The sequence below is a fragment of the Sapajus apella genome, unplaced genomic scaffold, assembly GCF_009761245.1.
Source record: "Sapajus apella isolate SASKATOON/1434 unplaced genomic scaffold, GSC_monkey_1.0 scaffold1, whole genome shotgun sequence".
Classification (NCBI taxonomy): Eukaryota; Metazoa; Chordata; class Mammalia; order Primates; family Cebidae; genus Sapajus; species Sapajus apella.
Window position 1 is genome coordinate 63,285,194 of NW_022436941.1, and position 20,514 is coordinate 63,305,707.

General features: G+C 43.9%; 1 non-coding gene and 1 pseudogene across 2 annotated transcripts; both read right to left on the minus strand.

Annotated features, from left to right (window-relative positions):
* Nucleotides 1–2,258: 2,258 nt before the first annotated feature.
* Nucleotides 2,259–2,946, minus strand: LOC116562755 (annotated as a pseudogene). Its single transcript, XR_004274093.1, has one exon. The product of XR_004274093.1 is annotated as a coiled-coil domain-containing protein 58 pseudogene (transcript).
* Nucleotides 2,947–9,808: 6,862 nt separating this feature from the next.
* Nucleotides 9,809–9,972, minus strand: LOC116554604. Its single transcript, XR_004270247.1, has one exon. It is a non-coding gene; the product is annotated as a U1 spliceosomal RNA (small nuclear RNA).
* Nucleotides 9,973–20,514: the final 10,542 nt, after the last annotated feature.

The following is a 20,514-nucleotide window of genomic DNA, read 5'->3' on the forward strand; positions in this document are numbered from 1 at the left end:
TCTACAGATGAGGGAATTGAGTCCCTGAGAGCTGACGTGCTCAAAATTACATGTAGAGTCATGAGTGGGGCTGGATGTTGATTTAGAACCACATCTTCAACTTCAGGGGTTTTGCTTGTTTTTCTTTTACTAGGCTACATTGTAACATGACCTTACCTCTCCACAGCATTTTGCAATATGATGCAGATTGCCTTATTTTCTGACTTCTTCCATTTATAGTAGTTTTTCTCTGGCTAAAATGTTACTACCCTCTTCTGTGACCTCCTCATTTTTGTTACTGTTTTGCTTTCTATTTTGTCCATCAGTGTGCAATCAATGACATGTATATGGCCTGAATAACAGAGGTGGGAACTCATGTGCTGATATCCCTTAGAAACTAGGAGTTTTCAATAGTCAAACAATTAAAGAGTAATTACTTTTTTTGTTGTTGGTCAGGCTGGAGCGCAATGGCACGATCTCAGCTCACCACCACCTCTGCCTCCTGGGTTCAAGCAATTCTCCTGCCTCAGCCTCCTGAGTAGCTGGGATTACAGGCATACGCCACAACGCCTGACTAATTTTGTATTTTTATTAGAGACGGTTTTTCTCCATGTTGGTCAGGATGGTCTCAAACTCACAACCTCAGGTGATCCACCTGCCTCAGCCTCCCAAAGTGCTGGGATTATAGGCGTGGGCCACCACACCTGGTTTTATTTTCTTTTGAGACAGGGTTTCACTCTTGCTGTGCAGGCTGGAGTGCAATGGCACCATCTCAGCTCACTGCAACCTCCATCTCCCAGGTTCAAGTGATTCTCCTGCATTTGCCTCCCAAGTAGCTGGGAGTATAGGCCTGCGCCACCATGGCTGGCCAATTTTGTATTTTTAGTAGAAACAGAGTTTCACTATGTTGGTCAGGCTGGTCTCGGACGCCTGACTTCAAGTTTTTCTCCTGCCTTGGCCTCCCAAAGTGCTGGGATTACAGGAGTGAGCCACTGTGCCCAGGCTGAGTAATTACTTACATTTTTGTTTCATTTTGTCCTGTTTTGAGACAGAGTCTCACTCTGTTGCCCAGGTTGCAGTGCAATGGCACAATCTCGGCTCACTGCAACCTTCACCTCCCAGACTCAAGTGATCCTGCCACCTCAGCCTCCTGAGTAGCTGGGATTACAAGCGCCTGCCATCATGCCTGACAAATTTTTGTATTGTTAGTAGAGACAAGGTTTCACCATGTTGGCCAGGCTGGTCTCAAACTCCTGACATCAAGTGATTCACCTGCCTTGGCCTCCGAAAGTGCTAGGATTACAGGCGTGAGCTACCACGCTCAGCCTCTAATATATATATATTTTAAAAATTCACAGGAAATGAATGTTAACAGTGTTTTTTTAATGAGGTTGATAGAATTATGAATAGTTTTCCTTATTTAGAATTCTCTGAGTTTTTACAATCAGAAAAAAATCCTATAAAGAAAACAAGAGGAAAATAATACTTTTAAAATGGCACTCCCCAAATCTGAGCCTGATATCAACTTCTAGTGGGTCTGGGGTTAATTTTAGGGGCTAGATTGTCAAAACAAAGAAAGAAACACAAACACACACACCAGCTCTCTTATTAAAATGATAAGCAGCTGGAGTTTGGTTTTTGTGCCTCCATCTTATCACTATACCTAACCAATATGGCGCACACTAAATATTACGTATCCCATTCCATTTTCAGAGTCTACGTATTGCTCAACAAATGTGCACGTGCTGCTCAGGCTTCAGAACGTTTTGCCCATGAAGGCAGCAGGATGGTGACCAAATTATTCCAAATATGGGGCCAGATTCTTCTGAAGCCCATTCTCCTGGTTGTAAGAAAGGTAGCTAAGATTTTCTTTTTCATCTTGAATGTATTAAGAACTTACTGTTTGCCAAATGCTAGGCCAAACATAAAGGATAATGGGAAGAAGCGCATCCTGGGAGCTCACCATCCTGAGGGGGGACACAGGTAAGAAAAATTAAATTAGAGTCCAAAGGACGGTGTGCTGGGATGGATTTACAAACAGGATGCTGTGGGCACTCTTGTGGTAGAAGGACCCAGCCAAGCCAGACCTGTGGGAGACTCAGGGGAGATCCCCAAGGGTGGTGCCTGGTGTGCTTTGCTGCATGAGAAGAATCAGGTGCGCATCATCCTCAGGTCAGGGCATGCTGGCCAGGGCATAGTGCCAGATCCTACCCTCTGCTCCTGCTTTGTCTCTGCCCTAAAGTTACCCATTCAACCAAGTCTTTTTTTTTTTTTTTTTTTCAGAAAATTATTTTAATAGTTACAAAACTTTTTTTTTTTTTACAGAATCAGTATAAAATAGCAGTTGATTTCTCCATAATTATCAGAATTATTTATATTTGAGGTCTTGGCTAAGTGGGGCTGAAATCAACAAAAGGTCTTGGACTGTTGGCTCAGAAATCATCCTAGGAAGCCCGCCCTGTTGATACCTGTCATGCTTAGCTCTTATGAGATGACCCAGTCCTTTAAAAAAAAAAAAAGTATCTCTCTTTATTCATTCTTTGGAGGCTTGAAGTGAATTCGGCAGCGTTCATTAAACACCTTCCAGCTCCTGTCATTTACCACTTCTTCAACATTCAGTTCTGACTGCATCCATTTCAACTTTGTCTGCTCTTTTCTAAGTTGCTTTAATAACGTTAAATCGTCTAAATTCTTTTCTCTCTCTTCTCGGAGATTTTTTACTACTTCTGACGTCTGGGCTATACAATTTTTTATGACTTTGTCTCTACTGGCATGAGCTGCCATCAATGACTCATAAAGCTGTTTACAGGTTTGGCTGGCATCAATTTTCCCTACAAAGGAAGCTGTTGGAACTATAGTGTTTAATTCATGTACTATTCTGTCATCAATTGTCCTCATCACCTTGAGTAATTCCTGGAACTCGGCGAACTCCTCACAGTTCACACCGCCACTGGGCGCCGCCATATTGGACCTCAACCAAGTCTTTAAGCCCTTGTTGCCCAGGCTGGAGTACATTGGTGCGATCTCAACTCACTGCAACCTCCACCTCCCGGGTTCAGGTGATTCTCCTGCCTCAGCCTCCTGTAGGCACGCACCACCACACCTGGCTAATTTTTGCATTTTTAGTAGAGATGGAGTTTCACCATATTGGTCAGGCTGGTTTTGAACACCTGACCTCAGGTGATCCACGTCTCCTCTCACCCCCGGCCTCCCAAAGTGCTGGGATTACAGGTGTGAGCCACCATGGTTGGCTGCGAGATGCATTTTTTTTTTTTTTTGTCAGCATCCAGAGGTCCACATTGCCTTCTACCTGCTGCTGGGAATACTAGCCTAGTCTCTGATTTTAAAATAACCCAAGAGGCTATCTTTTAGGTAAATAAAGACATTAGAATTTTCATACTTTTTCAGACCTGTGCTCTATCCTACACAGCATTCAAATCCAGCAGGATTTATATGCCTGATTTTAAGAGGTGATCTCAAAGCTTAGGAATCAACCCCCATTCTACTTAACCCGTTATGGCTTTATCATCCCTGAACTTACCTAACATCCTACTCTCTTCTTTTTTGAGATGGGGTTTTGCTCTTGTCCCCCAGGCTGGAGTGCAATGGCACGATCTTGACTCACTGCAGCCACCACCTCCCAGGTTCAAGCAATTTTTCTGCTTGGCTTCTGAGTAGCTAGGATTACAGCCCACCAAGCTGGGCTAATTTTTATATTTTTAGTAGAGATGGGGTTTCACCTTGTTGGCCAGGCTGGTCTCGAACTCCTGAACTCAAGTGATCCGCCCACCACGGCCTCCCAAAGCGCTAGGATTACAGGCATGAGCCATCACGCCTACCCCTAATATCCTACTCTTATATTTATATTTGTTCTAGCAACAGTTTTGAGTGATATTTAATATTTACTAAAGACAGACAAAAATCACTCATAACCCGGCTACCCCATCTCAGGTGATGTACACCCATCACTGACCTTTGAATTTGTCATCACAGCCCTGGAAAGATGTCAGTCAAGATGTCAATAGTGCCTAAAGGGCACAGGATGGAATTTTTTTTTTTTTTTAAATTTAGAAAGGCTCAACTTAAAGCTTACATTGAAAAAAGTAAATTATTCTTAATTCAGAGCACAAACCAGTCAAATCTGCCAGTCATCAACAGATGGCATTTTTCACACATTATACATGCTGTAGTCTAAAACAAAATTTGCAAATTAACTATAGAGTAAAAATTTGAGCCCACGCACTGCTTTTTATTTTTTCACTCAATGTATATTAAATGACTTTCAAGTATATTCTGGTTACTAGTTTAGGTCCAGTGGACACAGCAGTGAACACAACCACCATCAAAGCTTTTATGTAAATTAATGTTTTGGACAACACAGACAATAAAAAAGATAAATGAAATTTTGGTGCATTAAATTGTAATAAGAGCTAAGGAAACAATGCAGGTAAATGGTGGGTTAAATTTTAGACTGTTGCTGGGCGCAGTGGCTCATGCCTGTAATCCCAGCACTTTGGGATGCTGAGGCAGGAGGATCACCTGAGGTCAGGAGTTTGAGACCAGCCTGACCAACGTGGAGAAACCCTGTCTCTACTAAAAATACAAAATTAGCTGGGTGTGGTGGTGCATGCCTGTAATCCCAGCTACTCCAGAGGCTGAGGCAGGGGAATCGCTTGAACCTGGGAAGCGGAGGATGGAGTGAGCGGAAATCACGCCACTGAACTCCAGCCTGGCAACAGAGCAAAACTCCATCTCAACAGCAACAACAACAACAACAACAATTTTAGTCTGTGGCCAGGAAAAGTGTCACTAAGGTGTCTTTTTTGGCCAGACAAGGTAGGTCACGCCCGTAATCCCAACACTTTGGGAGGGTGAATCGGGAAGATCGCTTGCCCAAAATTTTGAAACTGGCCTGGGCAACATGGGCAGATTCCACCTCCACAAAAAATAAAAACATTAGCCAGGCATGGTGGCATGTGCCTATAGTTCCCAACTACTTGGGACTCTAGTGAGAAGAGCATCTTGGGTCCTGGGAAGTGGGTGTGAAGAGGCCAGAATATGCAAATGACTGAAAAGGTCAGTGTGGCCAGAGCTGGGAGAAGGAGGGACTGGAGGAGGAGATGAGGACAGAGAAGGGGTTGGTGAAGATGACATGTGGCCTCGTAGGTCATTGTAGGGCTTTGGCTTTCACTCTAAGTAAGAGTGAAAGCCATTTGAGAGTTGGTTGCAGATATTATGACATTTTACCTATAAAAACTTCAATATGCATTTCTTAAAATAAGGACACTCTACATAGAGATTCATTAGGAGAACACTGCTTTTTAAAAATTATTATCATTGGCTGGGCACAGTGGTTCATGCCTGTAATCCCAGCACTTTGGGAGGCTGAGGTGGGTAGACCACTTGAGGTCAGGAGTTCAAGACCTGGCCAACATGGCAAAGCCCCGTCTGTACTAAAAATACAAAAATTAGCTGGGTGTGGTGGCACTGGCCTGTAATCTCAGCGACTCAGGAGGAGGCTGAGGTAGAAGAATTGCTTGAACCCGGGAGGCGGAGGTTGCAGTGACCTGAGAGTGTGTCACTGCACTCCAGCCTGGGGGACAGAGCAAGACTCTGTCACACACAAAAAATTATTGTTATTGTTTATTTAGAGATAGGGTCTCGCTCTGTTGCCCAGGCTGGAGTACAGTGGTGCAATCATCACTCACCACAGCCGTGGCCTCCAGGCTCTAGTAATCCTCCCACTTCAGCCTCCCAAGTAGCTGGGACCATAGGCATCCGTCACCACACCTGGCTAATTTTTTTCTTTTTAAAAATTTTGTAGAGATAGTCCCTCACTATGTTGTCTGGGCTGGTTTTGATCTCCTGACTTCAAGTGACTCTCCTGCCTCAGTTCCCATACAGGTGTTGGTCCCAATGCCAGGCCTGAACATTACTTAATAATATCCCTAAATCATCTAATATACATTTTACATTCAAATTTCCCAAGTTGTTATGTAAATAATTTTGGAAATCGCCAGACATGGTGGCTCACACCTGTAATCCTAACACTTTGGGAGGCCAAGGCGGGCAGATTGCTTGAGCTCAGGAGTTCATGACCAGCCTGGGCAACACGGTGAAACCCCGTCTCTACTAAAATACAAAAAATTAGCCGGGCGTGGCAGCGTGCGCCTATAATCCCAGCTACTTGAGAGGTTGAGGCAGAGCTGCTTGAACCTGGGAGGCAGAGGTTGCAGTGAGCCGAGATCACGCCACTGCACTCCAGTCTGGGTGACAGAGCGAAACTCCGCCCCCAAAAAGAAATTTGGAAATCATATCTGTTGATTAAAGAACGTAAATAAATATACATGCCTGCCACTGCCTTCATACAGACTTTCCAAGCTCAGATTTCTTTTTTAACTTCACCCTAGAACGCAGCTCAGGAAGGCGGTGCAGTTTGCCTAGTGAACATTAGGGGGCGCCACAAGCCCATTATGCTATTTGCCAGCGCTGGTGACTTCCCTAGCCGAGGAGGGGGTGCCCGGGGTTCTGGGCAATTTTCACGGCGTCACACAAGACCTGTGATTTCAGGGTGCACGCAGAACCGTACAATGTCACCACTTCTGTAAGGAAAAGTCATAAAGACTTCAAAGCAGAATTCAATTTTATTCCATTAAAAGCCAGCTCAAGCCACACAGTACTTTTTCAGGGTGATTTTCAAAACTGTGCTGTGAAATCAAATTAACAAAGAGTTATAATTCATCGAGCTAACCACTTAAAGAAAATGACCCTAATCATTTGTGGAAAGCAAACTGAGAAATGATTGAGAAATTTCTTTTCTTTAAAATTTTACTTTTTTGAGATGTAGTCTTACTCTGTTGCCTAGGCTTGAGTGCAATGGCGTGATCTCGATTCACTGCAACCTCTACCTCCCACTTCAAGTGATTCTCCTGCCTCAGCCTCCCGAGTAACTGGGATTACAGGTGTCCCCCCCAAAAATCATGCCCAGCTGATTTTTGTAGAGACAGAGTTGCACCATATCGGCCAGGTTGGTCTCAAACTTCCGGCCTCAGGTGATCCGCCTGCCTTGGCCTCCCAAAGTACAGGCCTGAGCCACTGTGCCCAGCTTAATTTTTTATTTAAATGAAACAGAGAGGGGGTCTCACTATGTTGCCCAGGCTGGTCTCCAACTCCTGGCTCAATGAATCCTCCCACCTTGGCCTCTAAAGTGCTGGGATTATAGGCTTTAGCCACCACACTGGCCTCAAATACTCTTTTTCAAAAATGGATTTACAAGTCAAATTGTCAGTAGACAACCATTATGCAACTATTAAAAACAAATTTTAAAAAAATCAAAGTAATATATGAACATGATTGAAAGAAAAAAAATTTGAGGAATTACAAAGGGTTTTAAGAAAAATAATTGTTGGCTGGGTGTGGGGGCTCATGCCTGTAATCCGAGTACTTGGGCAGGCCAAGGTGGGTGGATCATGAAGTCAGGAGATGGAGACCATCCTGGCTTAACATGGTGAAACCCTGTCTCTACTAAAAATACAAAAAAAAAAAAAAAAAATAGCTGGGCATGGTGGCAACTTCCTACAGTCCCAGCTACTTGGGAGGCTGAGGCAGGAGAATTGCTTGAACCCAGGAGGCTCGGGTTACAGTGAGCTGAGATCATGTCACTGCACTCCAGCCTGGGCAACAAGAGTGAGACTCCATCTCAAAAAAAAAAAAAAAAAAAGAAAAAGAAAAATAATTATTTTCCCTCATATTTTCCGGAAACACTTTTTAAATAATATCTGGTTTTATCTCGAGTTCTTTGGGACGTTACCACAGTAAGCATTTTTTTTTTTTTTAAATAAATAGAGTCTCGCTCTGTCATCCAGGGTGGAGTGCAGTGGTGTGATCTCTGCTTACCCCAACCTCCGCCTCCTGGGTTCAAGTGATTCTTCTGCCTCAGCCTCCCGAGTAGCAGGGAGTACAGGCTCTGCCACCACACCCAGCTAATTTTTTGTATTTTGTAGAGGTGGGGTTTCAACATGTTGGCCAGGATGGTCTTGATCTCTTAACCTAGTGATCTGCCTGCGTTGGCCTTCCAAAGTGTTGGGATTACAGGCATGAGCCACTGTGCCCAGCCACCATAGTAAGTTTTATTTCTACTTCTTGATTCTTAGATTTAGAAAGTATCTGTTGACTTTTAACAATGAGAGATTAGACGTTAGTTCACTTGAGCTGAATCTCACCTTTCCATCCCCTTTCTTCCCAATTTTGTTGACAGCCATATTGTTTCAAATTATTTTAAATGGTTATTTTCATTACTCTAAATAATATACTTTAATTTCTATTTCTTTGTTTGGTTTTTTTTTTTTTTTTTAATGAGTTTTGCTTTTATTGCCTAGGCTGGAGTGCAACGGTGCGATCTCGGCTCACTGCAACCTCTGCCTCCTGGGTTCAAGCAATTCTCCTGCCTCAGCCTCCCAAGTAGCTGGGATTACAGGCATCTGCCACCATGCCCGGCTAATTTTGTATTTTTATAGAGATGGGATTTCACCATGTTTGTCAGGCTGCTCTCGAACTCCTGATCTCAGGTGATCCACCCACCTTGGCCTCCCAAAGTGCTGGAATTACTGGTATGAGCCACCATGCCCAGCCTCTATTCTTATTCTACCAATTTTAGGTACCAACTGTAGACCCCATACAGTGTTGGATAAGAATATTAATATTTCCACCCCTCCTTTCACCTCCTCCCCCCCCTTCCAGCTTCCAGTCTTTGCCAGCTGTAGCTTTGCTTCATGATCAGAGTTGAAAACATGTTCATTTGTTCTATAATCAAGTCCTCCTTATTGAGTAGCATCTAAAAGCTAAAGTAAATGATAATACTGTTATGCCTATGTGTAGATATTGCTTTCAGAAAAGCCAAGTGGTGAGCTCCGATTATGTTTCCTTCTTCCTAGATACAATGTCATATTCCTTCTGCCACTACAAGAGAATATTTCTGGCATTAACTCTCTTTTCTTATACTCCCTCAATTGCTCAAAATCATAATTGCCATAATTTAGCTTGCTTTATACAAGGATTATGAATTTCTTGCAGATTTTTTTTCCTCTTGCAGATTTAAACTTCCTTCCTTCCCTCCTTCCTTCTTTCCTCCCTCCCTCCCTCCCTTCGTCCCTCCCTTTTCTTTTCTCTTTTCTTTGTTAATAGAGATGGAGTCTCAATATATTGCCCAGGGTGGTCCCAAACTCCTGGACTCAAGTGCTTCTCCGCCTCTGCCTCCCCAAATCCTGGGGTTACAGACACTATCCTTTTTTTTTTTTTTTTTTTTTTTTGAGACAGAGTCTCGCTCTGTCGCCCAGGCTAGAGTGAAGTGGCACGATCTTGGCTCACTGCAACCTCTGCCTCCTGGGTTCAAGCCATTCTCCTGCCTCACTCTCCCGAGTAACTGAGACTACAGGGTCGTGCCACCATACACAGCTCATTTTTTTGTATTTTTAGTAGAGATGGGTTTCACCATGTTAGCCAGGATGGTCTCGATCTCCTGATTTCGTGATCCACCCGCCTCGGCCTCCCAAAGTGCTGGGATTACAGGTGTGAGCCACTGCACCCGGCCAGGATTGCATTCTTGATTTGGCTCTCAGCTTGAACATTATTGGTGTATAGAAATGCTACTGATTTTTACACATTGATTTCGTATCCTGAGACTTTACTAAAGTTGCTTATCAGTTTCTTGGAGACTTTTAGCAGTCTTTAGGGTTCTCTAGTTATGAAATCATATCATCAATGAAGAGAGACAGTTTGACTTCTTTTCCTATTTGGATGCTTTTAATATTTATTTATTTTATTTTAAAAACAGGGGAAAGCGCGAACGCAGTCACCCACTACCACAAATTATGCAGTCGAGTTTCCCACATTTGGGGAAATCGCAGGGGTCAGCACATCCGGAGTGCAATGGATAAGCCTCGCCCTGGGAAAACCACCTTCGTGATCATGGTATCTCCCCTGCCAGTAATATTTATTTATATTTTGCTTGATTGCCCTGCATAGGTCCCTTTCATTGTCAATCTAATAATATGTTTATGTGAACAAAAGTCTGCCTTTTTCTTTTTTTTTTTTTTTTTGGAGACAGAGTCTTACACTGTTGCCAGGCTGGAGTGCAGTGGCACAATCTTGGCTCACTGCAACCTCCACCTCCCGGGTTCAAGCGATTCTCCTGCCTCAGCCTCCTGAGTAGCTGGGACTACAGGCGTGCACCACCACACCCAGTTTATTTTTGTATTTTTAGTAGAGACGGGGTTTCACCATGTTAGCCAGGATGGTCTTGAACTCTTGATCTCATGATCCACCCACCTCGGCCTCCCAAGGTGCTGGGATTACAGGCGTGAGCCACCGTGCCTGGCCAAAAGTCTGTCTTAATAATTATGACCATAAAAGAAGGACAATGTTACTCAGGAGGCTGAGGTAGGACAATTGCTTGAATCTGCGGGGCAGAGGTTTCAGTGAACTGAGATTGTGCCACTGCACTCCAGCCTGGGTGAAAGAGTGAGAATCTGTCTCCAAAAAAAGAAAAAGAATGACAATGTTTAGTTTTCCAGAGTTATGTATCAATTTTATGTATCTTACCTCCATTCAAAGATTGATGATTAGTTGGTGTTTTCATATTATTTAGGCATAGAATCTTATTTGAGATCAATGATAGTTGGTCTTTACATCACAGCTATAAGTAATATAAGAACTATAATTATTAAGATCTATAGTTAATAGGTCGTTTCTGATGCATTTTTTGATCAGTCATTACAGTCATTATCCAACTTTTGTAGGGTGCCTACTTTATGGTTTGCAGTTTTTGTTTTTTTGTGAGGTTTTTGTATTTTTTGTAGAGATGGGGTTTCACCATGTTGGCCAGGCTGATATCGAACTCCTGGCCTGAAGTGATCTGCCTGCCTCAGACTCCCAAAGTGCTGGGATTACAGGCATGAGCTACAGTGCCCAGCCTATGCTTTGCATTTTGATAGAATTATTAGAGGATATTAAACCAAATAGGACCCTGCCTTCAGGAGTTTACTTTGATCTCTTTAAATTTTTTCCTAATGTAATTTGTTTTTTTAAAAAATTGTTCATTATGACTCACAGAGCTGATTTCATGACTCACTAATGAATCATACATGTAGTGTGAAAAACATTGATAAACAGACATTTGTGCCTTCTGCTGTGTTGGTGACTTCAGTATGTCTGCTTGATCATGAAAGAAACTAACTGGTCAGTTAGATGGATTGTATAGAAACTTCCTGAAGTGGTAGGAATATATCTTACATTTTCATTTTTGATACTTTTGATGGCAAGAGCTTTTAAGAGTTCCAGTTATGATCTGAACTAGTAAAGATCCGATGAGGTTTTTCCTTGGCTAGCTCAACTGTCAGGTTAGTGTTGACAAAATATTTTTATGGAATTTTCTTGGAATGCATCTTTTTTTTTTTTTAATTAAAAACAAGTTTTTTTTCTTTTAGAGACGGGGTCTTACTATGTTGCCCAGGCTGGAGTGCAGTGGCTATTCACAAGCGCCATCCCAATACTGATCAGCACGGGAGTTTTGACCTGCTCCGTTTCCGACCTGGGCCAGTTAACCCCTCCTTAGGTAACCTGGTGGTCCCCCATTCCTGGGAGTTCACTATATTGATGTCGAACTTAGTGTGGACACCCAATCGGCATAGCCCACTACAGCCTAGAACTCCTGGGCTCAAGCGATCCTCCTACCTCAGCCTCCCAAGTAGCTGGGACTACAGGTACGCGCCACCGTGCCTAGCTGGAATGCATCTTTTACCTCCAGACCAACTGCCACAACCTGGTCAGGTCCAGCACTGCAAACCTCACATCTCACCTGTGGAGAGGCAGTTCCTCTCACCCCCTCATTCCCTCTGCAACACCGTTTCTGGCCTCTAATCTCTCCAATTATAGCGGTGGTCTATGGATGAACTAGCAGAGGTTTGCTACATTTCTGTAAGAATATCTTTTTTTTTTTTTTTTTTTTTTTTTTTGAGAGAGAGGAGAATCGCTTGAAGTGGGAGGTGGGGGTTGCAGTGAGCCGAGATTGCGACTGTGCACTCCAGCCTGGGCAACAAGAGCAAAACTGTCTCAAAAAAAAAAAGTACCTTGACCTGAGCTGGGCACCATGGCTCACACCTGTAATCCCAGCACTTTGGGAATCTGAGGCAGATGGATCATTTGAGGTCAGGAATTTGAAACCAGCCTGGCCAACATGGTGAGACCCCAGTCTCTACTAAAAATACAAAGATTAGCTGGGCGTGGTGAGCATGTACCTGTAATTGCAGCTACTCAGGAGGCTGAAGAAGGAGAATCGCTTGAACCCAGGAGATGAAGGTTGGAATGAGCTGAGATTGTGCCACAGCACTACAGCCTGGGGAACAGAGACTGTCTCAAAAGAAAAAAAAGTACCTTGGCCTGGAACATAATACTTGCTCAAAATGTATTAGCTATTATAATTATTGCTGGAAGTAGAAATTTAGTTTCAGTAAAATCAGCATCATCTGATGTGCCCAATTAAAATTGCTAAATTGGATTTTTGACTTTTTTGTATTTAATTTGCAGATTCATTTTTATATTTGTATAAGCATCAGGTAGTTATACCTATGATTTTGTAAGAGTATCCTTATAATAAAAAGGATCCAGTCAACATTTTTTTTTTTTTTTTTTTTTTGAGACAGAGTTTCACTCTTCTTGCCCAGGCTGGAGTGCAATGGCATGATCTCGGCTCACGGCAACCTCCACCTCCTGGGTTTAAGCGATTCTTCTGCCTCAGCCTCCCAGGTAGCTGAGACTACAGGCGTGCACCCCGCCTGGCTAATTTTTTGTATTTAATAGAGAGGGGCTTCACCATGTTGGCCAGGCTGGTCTTGAACTCCTGACCTCAGGTGATCCACCCACTTTGGCCTCCCAAAGTGCTGGGATTACAGGCATGAGCCACCACACCCTGCCTCCAGTCCACAATTTACATGCATGCCTTCCTCCAGATTTTCTTGAAAACCTGGTCTATAACATAGGTATTTTGGAAAAGAAGATACTTTGTTACTCTGTGCGGTTAAACAATATTTAGCAAATAATTAGCCTTTGCAGGGTTGCTCTTACAGAGGGTAAACTGTGGGCTTGCTTGCAGGGAACAGAAGTGGAGAGCGGGTTCTGGCTATAGCCTGTAGCTGATGCTCCAGGGCCTGATCCTTCCCCAGTGTGGATAGAGTGTCGAGCAGCGAGAGCAGTGAAAAACCGAGTCCTTGGGAGAAAAGCTTTGCGTTGACAGTGACTGGAGCTCCCCCTTAGGACTAAAGCCTGGGGATTTCTAGACCTAAGAAAGGGATCTGGGGAGGACAGACAGACATTCCCATTCAAAGAAGAGTGGGGTCACCAGGTTGTATTGAAGTTGGACATATAAATTATGCATCCACTAAATTTTCTATTGATTATTTCTCTTCCTTATAAAGCTGAGTTAGGCGGAGGAAGTAGAGTTGTCAGGAGACTTAACCTGGCAGCAGCCATAGCAGCAGCAAGAACCCCTTCTGTGCACTGTGTCAACCACTTGGTGATGGATATAGTGTCGGTCCAGGAGTGCAGGGGTGACACTGCGGTCTCAGCCCTTCTCTGACTCAGCAAGGGAAGCTATGTCCTATATCACTCCTATTGGCCAGATTCTCTCTCTCTTTTTTTTTTGAGAGGGAGTTTCGTTCTTGTTGCCCAGGCTGGAGTGTAATGGCACGATCTTGGCTCACTGCAACTTCGGCCTGCCAGGTTCAAGCCAATTCTCCTGCTTCAGCCTCCCAAATAGCTGGGATTACAGGTGCATGCCATGGCTAATTTTTGTATTTTTAGTAGAGACGGGGTTTCACCATGTGGGCCAGGCTGGTCTCCAACTCCTGACCTCGTGATTCTCCCACCTCAGCCTCCCAATGTGCTGGGATTACAGGTGTGAGCCACCACGCCCAGCCTATTGGCCAGATTCTCAAACCCTTATTGATCTCACCAACAAATCAAGACAAAACCAGGACAGGAACCCGCAGAGGGGTCACGTGAGATGGAAAAACACATTACTTTTTTTTTTTTTTTTTGAGATAGAGTCTTGCTCTGTTGCCCAGGCTAGAGTGCAGTGGTTTGAACTCAGCTCACTGCAATCTCAAGTGATTCCCCTGCTTCAGCCTCCCAAGTAGCTGAGATTACAGGCACCTGCCACCATGCTTGGCTAATTTTTTTGTATTCTTTAGTAGAGATGGGGTTTCACTATGTTGGTCAGGCTGGTCTCAAACTCCTGGCCCCATGATATTCCCGCCTCCGCCTCACAAAGTGCTGGGATTACAGGCATGAGCCACCATGCCCAGCGGCACATCACTTCTTTTTGTTTGTTTGTTTGAGACGGAGTTTCACTCATGTTACCCAGGCTGGAGTGCAATGGCGCAATCTCGGCTCACCGCAACCTCCGCCTCCTGGGTTCAGGCAATTCTCCTGCCTCAGCCTCCTGAGTAGCTGGGATTACAGGCACGCACCACCATGCCCAGCTAATTTTTTGTATTTTTAGTAGAGACGGGGTTTCACCATGTTGACCAGGATGGTCTCCATCTCTTGACCTCGTGATCCACCCGCCTCAGCCTCCCAAAGTGCTGGGATTACAGGCTTGAGCCACCGCGCCCGGCCAGCACATCACTTCTTCAGGAATGCAAGCATTGCGTTGTCTGGAGAGGAAAGGAAAATTCGGTTGAGTGATGAATAAATTATTTGAATTGTCTGGGAGGAAGACTCTTCCTGTTCTGGAAGGCACAAACCCTGTCAGATGCTGGTTAAGGAAGATAGCTGATGCCAGCTTCTGCCAAATCCTTCTGGACTCTGTTTGAGACGGGAAAACTGAAAATGACCTGTCCCTTCCCAGGTTTTAATACCTCTGGGATACACGTCTTTTTTCCTTTGGAGAATTATCTCTGCTCTGTGGAAGGGAGCTGATGTTTGGGTAGTCATTTTTCTATTTTGGTCATTTGTGTGATGTCTTCGGTACTGCTCATGTCTTAATATCTGAGTGAGTGGTAATTTTTAAAGCATACACACACACACATACATATATACTTTCCCCACTGAGGGAAATATATACTTTCCTCACTGAGGCTGGAGTTCAGTGGCACGATCTTGGCTCACTGCAACCCCTGCCTCCTGGGTTCAAGTGATTCTCCTGCCACAGCCTCCTGAACAGCTGGGACTACCCACATGTGCAACCAAGCCTGGCTGATTTTTAAAATTTTGTAGAGATGGGGTTTTTCCATGTTGCCCAAGCTGGTCTTGAAGTTCTGAGCTCAAGCAATTCACCTGCCTCAGGCTCAGAGTGCTGAGATACAGGCATAAGCCACCGTGCCTGGCCCCTTAGAGCCAATGTTAACTGCAGTCCTCCAATAAGAATCACCCCTTCCCCAAATGGCTCCAGGACACCTCTAACAGGTACTTTGTATGAGGAAAGAAAACCAAGTGAACATAAATCTCTCTCTTATCCTAGGCCCACAAAATGAGCAAATCCAGGTTCTGGCTAGTGGCCAACAGTTACAAATTTCACAGTTTGGATCCTTTGGTCATGAATTTTCTCTCCTGTCTTCTCTTTCTTTTTTTCTTTCTTTCTTTTTTTTTTTTTAGATGGAGTTTCCCTCTTGTTGCCCAGGATGGAGTGCAATGGCACATTCTTAGCTCACTGCAACCTCCACTTCCCGGTTCAAGCACTTCTCCTGTCTCAGACGCCACAGTAGCTGGGATTACAGGTGCCCACCACCAGGTCTGGTTAGTTAGTTTTTTTGTATTTTTAGTAGAGATGGGGTTTCACCGTGTTGGCCAGGCTAGTCTTGAACTCCTGATCTCAGGTGATCCATCTGCCTCAGCCTTCCAAAGTGTTGGGATTACAGGCCGTCTCCTGTCTTTTAAACTGGTAGTTGGATAGGGATGCAATCTGTGCTTGAGGGAGATAGAGACCCAGGACTCTGTCCACCCTTCTTGAGAACCTGACAGAGGCCTCCAAAAGGTTAGACTCACATGCTGCACAACCTGAAGTCCATGCCAGATCAGAGGCCAAAGTCAAACCACTGCTCCTCCAGAGCAAGCCAGCTAAGTAAATGTCCCCTAAAAGAAACTGACCCCAGGCATGAGATTCAAATGCTAAGTAAATGTCCCCTAAAAGAAACTGACCCCAGGCATGAGATTCTTTCCTAAGTTAGGTCATCTGAAAAGTGGTTTATTGAAAACCATGTGGACTCTGACTTGAACGAATAACCTTCTGAATAATATGCAGTTTGTGGGATGAAAACTCATTGCTTTAAAAATGAATCTTGGCAGAGTTTTCTGTGTTAGCACTATTTTTCTTGGCCTGAGTCTGTAATACGTGCAACTTGAAACATTCCTTATCCTGTTACAAATCAGGTAGAGAGTGACTGAGAACTCAAGAGATCAGTTCCAAATGAATGTGAACAATAGCTGGACACAGTACTCTTTGTGGATGTCACAAAGTGGATCTGATCTTACATTCTTTTGATGCTTTGTTATTCCTCTGTTATACAAAGAAATAGACACCACGAGAGTTTACCAAGTACAAAGTGCGTGAAGTGTTACATAAAACTACGCTTACAGAACAGACAAATAACGAGTAAGGAGATTGAATCAGTAATAAAAATCTATGTAGCATCACACACGGGACGCAGTTGGGGGGATAGGGGAGAGACAGCGGGGGTGGGGAGGGATATCATGGGGAGAAATGCCAGATATAGTATGCAGTTAAAATAAATAAATTAAAAGAAAAACAAATCTCCCATGAAAGTAAAGATCAGGACCTGGTGGCTCTACTGCTGAATTCTATCAAACATTTAGAGAATAACTAAAATCAATATTTCTCAAACTCTTCCAAAAAATTAAAGAGGAGGGAATATTTTCAAACTCATTTTATAGGCATTACGCTGATACCAAAGCCAAAGATACTAAAAGAAGAGAAAATTGTAGGTCAATATCCCTCATGAACACAGATGCAAAGATCCTCAGCAGAATACTGCAAATCAGATTCAACAGCACATTATAAGAATCATTTAGCCGGGTGCAGTGGCACTTGCCTGGAGTGCTAGCTAATTAGTAAGGCCGGCTAATCTGGAGGCTGAGGTAGGAGAATAGCTTAGCTCACGAGTTCAAGTCCAGCCTGGGCAACATAAGGAGACCCTCATCTCTAAAGAAAATAGTTCACTGGCCGGGCACAGTGGCTCACGCCTGTAACCCCACCACTTTGGGAGGCCAAGGCGGGCGGATCACGAGGTCAAAAGATTGAGACCATCCTGGCCAACAAGGTGAAACTCCGTCTCTACTAAAAATACAAAAATTAGCTGGGCATGGTGGTGCGTGCCTGTAGTCCCAGCTACTCGGGAGGCTGAGGCAGGAGAATTGCTTGAACCCAGGAGGCGGAGGTTGCGGTGAGCCGAGATCACACCATTGCACTCCAGCCTGGGTAACATGAGTGAAACTCCGTCTCAAAAAAAAAAGAAAAAAAAAAGAAAAATCTTCTCAATAGATGCAGAAACAGTGTTTGACAAAATCCAACGTCTTTTCATAATAAAAGTTCTCAGCAAATAAATATAGAAGGAATGTATTTCAATACAATAAAGTTCATATATGACAAGTTTACAGTTAACATCATATTCAGTGTCGAAAAGTTCAAAACTTTTCCTCTAAGATCAAAACCAGAGAAGGATGCCCATTTTTACCACTTTTATTCAACACAGCTGGAGATCCTAGCAAGAGCAATTAAATAAGAGAAAGAAATAAGAGGCATCAAAATCAGAAGGAAGAAGTAAAATTGTCTGTTTACAAACAACATGGTCTTATATATAGAAAACCCTAAAACATCATATTATACCCCATAATATAAAAAATGTTTGTCAATTAGAAAATCTATAGTAATAATTTTAAAAAGCCCAAATCACAAAACCTAAATCTACAGACCCAGGTCTTATGTGTTAGAAATTTATAGTTCCAACCCAACAGAAGTTGCTATCCTCCTTCCTTCCCTCTCTCATCCTGTTTTCTTTCCTTCCTCCCTTCAAGATAATTTTACTAAGTCTGAGTGGAAGCAGGAAGGAAGATGAAATAAGTCATATTCTTTATTGGGTTTTTTTTTTTTTTTTAATTGACAAGACCTCTCTCTGTTGCCCAGGATGGAATGTAGTGGTGTGATCTTGGCTCTCTGCAACCTCCACCTGCTGGGCTCAACCAATCCTCCCACATAGTTGAGACTACAGGCACATACCACCATGCCCAACTAATTTTTGTATTTTTTGTAGAGACAAGGTTTTGCCATGTTGCCCAGGCTGGTCTCAAACTCCTGAGCTCAGGTGATCCACCTGCTTTGGCCTCCCAAAGTGCTGGGATTACAGGCATGAGCCACCATGCCTGGCCGAAAGTGCCATTTTAAAACACCTTTTTTTTTTTTTTTGAGAGAGTTTCACTCTTGTTGCCTAGGATGGAGTGCAATGGTGAGATCTCGGCTCACCACAACCTCTACCTCCCAGGTTCAAGTGATTCTCCTGCCTCAGCCCCCCAAATACCTGGGATTACAGGCATGCACTACCATGCCCGGCTAATTTTTTTATTTTTTAGTAAAGATGGAGTTTTTCCATGTTGATCAGGCTGGTCTTGAACTCCTAACCTCAGGTTATTGGCCTGCCTCAGCCTCCCAAAGTGCTGGGATTACAGGCATGAGCCACCACGCCCAGCCTTTAAAATACCATTTAAAAAAGGCTTTGGAACAGTAATTCTGGTAGAAATCCTGTTGTCAGTGTGAAGGTGGGTTAGCTTCTTTGAACACAGGCCCAGTTTTATTTACAAGACAAACATGGAACAGAGCAAATGTCAGAACAAAGCCGGGAGACATGTCACCACTGGCCCTATCTCTCATTAATCAGATATTTGTGGCTTTGAGTTGTGAAACTCCACCCCCGCTGCTTCCTATCAAGGACTGTGCCCTAGATGGTGGCTGAAGTCACTCATCTCTCTACATCCTGCAAGTATGTGCAAGGCAGGATTCTGAAAGAGGCTGACTGCTGGCTCTCAGGTGGACACATTACTACCACTGCTGCCCTCAGTGGCTGCTGGAGAAGGCAGTCCGTGAGCTGCACAGGAGAGAAAGCAGAGAACTGAGGGCAGTGGTGATGCTTGCCACCAAGTACCCATGAAGCGGAAACCAGAGTTTTCACTCTGACCCTCACTCCTCACTTCTGTTTTTGTTTGGAATTAATGAAAATACCGCTTATGTCTTTTTTCAGCATAGCTCCTGTCTCTGTCTTCGGGTTTGTGGGGCACCAAGATATGGAAATCCTGGGCCTTGTTGTGCTTATTTAAAGCCATGAGGCTTGAAGACAATCATGACTGTAGCTGGATTCAATATTCTAAAAGATGAAACTGGAAAAAATCTGCAAAAGCACAGCCTTTACAGCCACACAATGCAACGTGTGGAGAAAAACAGGATACCTCTTTTTCTTAAAATAAGTGGGGGTCCTTCCCAGAAGCTTTTAGGACACCTCCCTGCTGTCTCTTTGGCCTGAATTAGGGCACATCCCCACTCCTGGATAACCAGGGGGCCCGGGGGTGGGATTACTCTCAGGTTTATCAGGCCCATTCTTGCATCTGGGGATGAGGTCAGCCCTCCTTGAAATACACAGGCTGTGTGGGGAGGCGGTGACTTCGAAATACTTGCTAAAGATTAGAGAACTGTTAGGAAGAGAAAAGAGAAGAATGGGTGTTGGCTTGGTAACCAAAAATATCCACTGTAACTTTCTTTGTTTCTTTCTTTTTCTTTGTCCTGCCTCAGCCTCCAAAGTGCTGGGATTACAGGCATGAGCTACCGCACTGGCTTTTTTTTTTTTTTTTTAAACAGTCTCACTTTGTCACCCAGGCTAGATTGCAGCAGCACAACCACAGCTCACTGCAGCCTCATCCTCTGGGGCTCAAGAGATCCTCCCATCTCAGCCTCTTGAGTTGGTGGAGCTATAGGTGTGCATCACCACACCCAGCTAATTAAAAATATTTTTAGTTTAGAAATACTAGTCAGGCTGTCATTATGTTGGCCAGATGGCCTCAAACTCCTGGGCTCAAGTGATCCTCCCACCTGAGCCTCCCAAAGCGCTGGGATTACACGCATGAGCCACCATGCCTGGCCCTTTTCAGGAAATTTTATCAGGTGTTCCTTATTCAATTATGCAAAATATTAGTCTGTTTTTATGCTGCTGATAAAGTTATACCCGAGACTGGGCAATTTACAAAGGAAAGAGGTTTAATTGGACTTACAGTTCCACGTGGCCGGGAAGCCTCACAGTCATGGCAGAAGGCAAGAAGCAAAAGTCACATCGTACGTGGATGGTGGCAGGCACAAAATGAGAGAGCTTGTGCAGGGAGACTCCTGTTTTCTTTTGTTTTTTTTTGAGATGAGTCTTACTCTGTCGCCCAGGATGGAGAGCAATGGCGTGATCTCGGCTCACTGCAACCTCCACCTCCCCTATT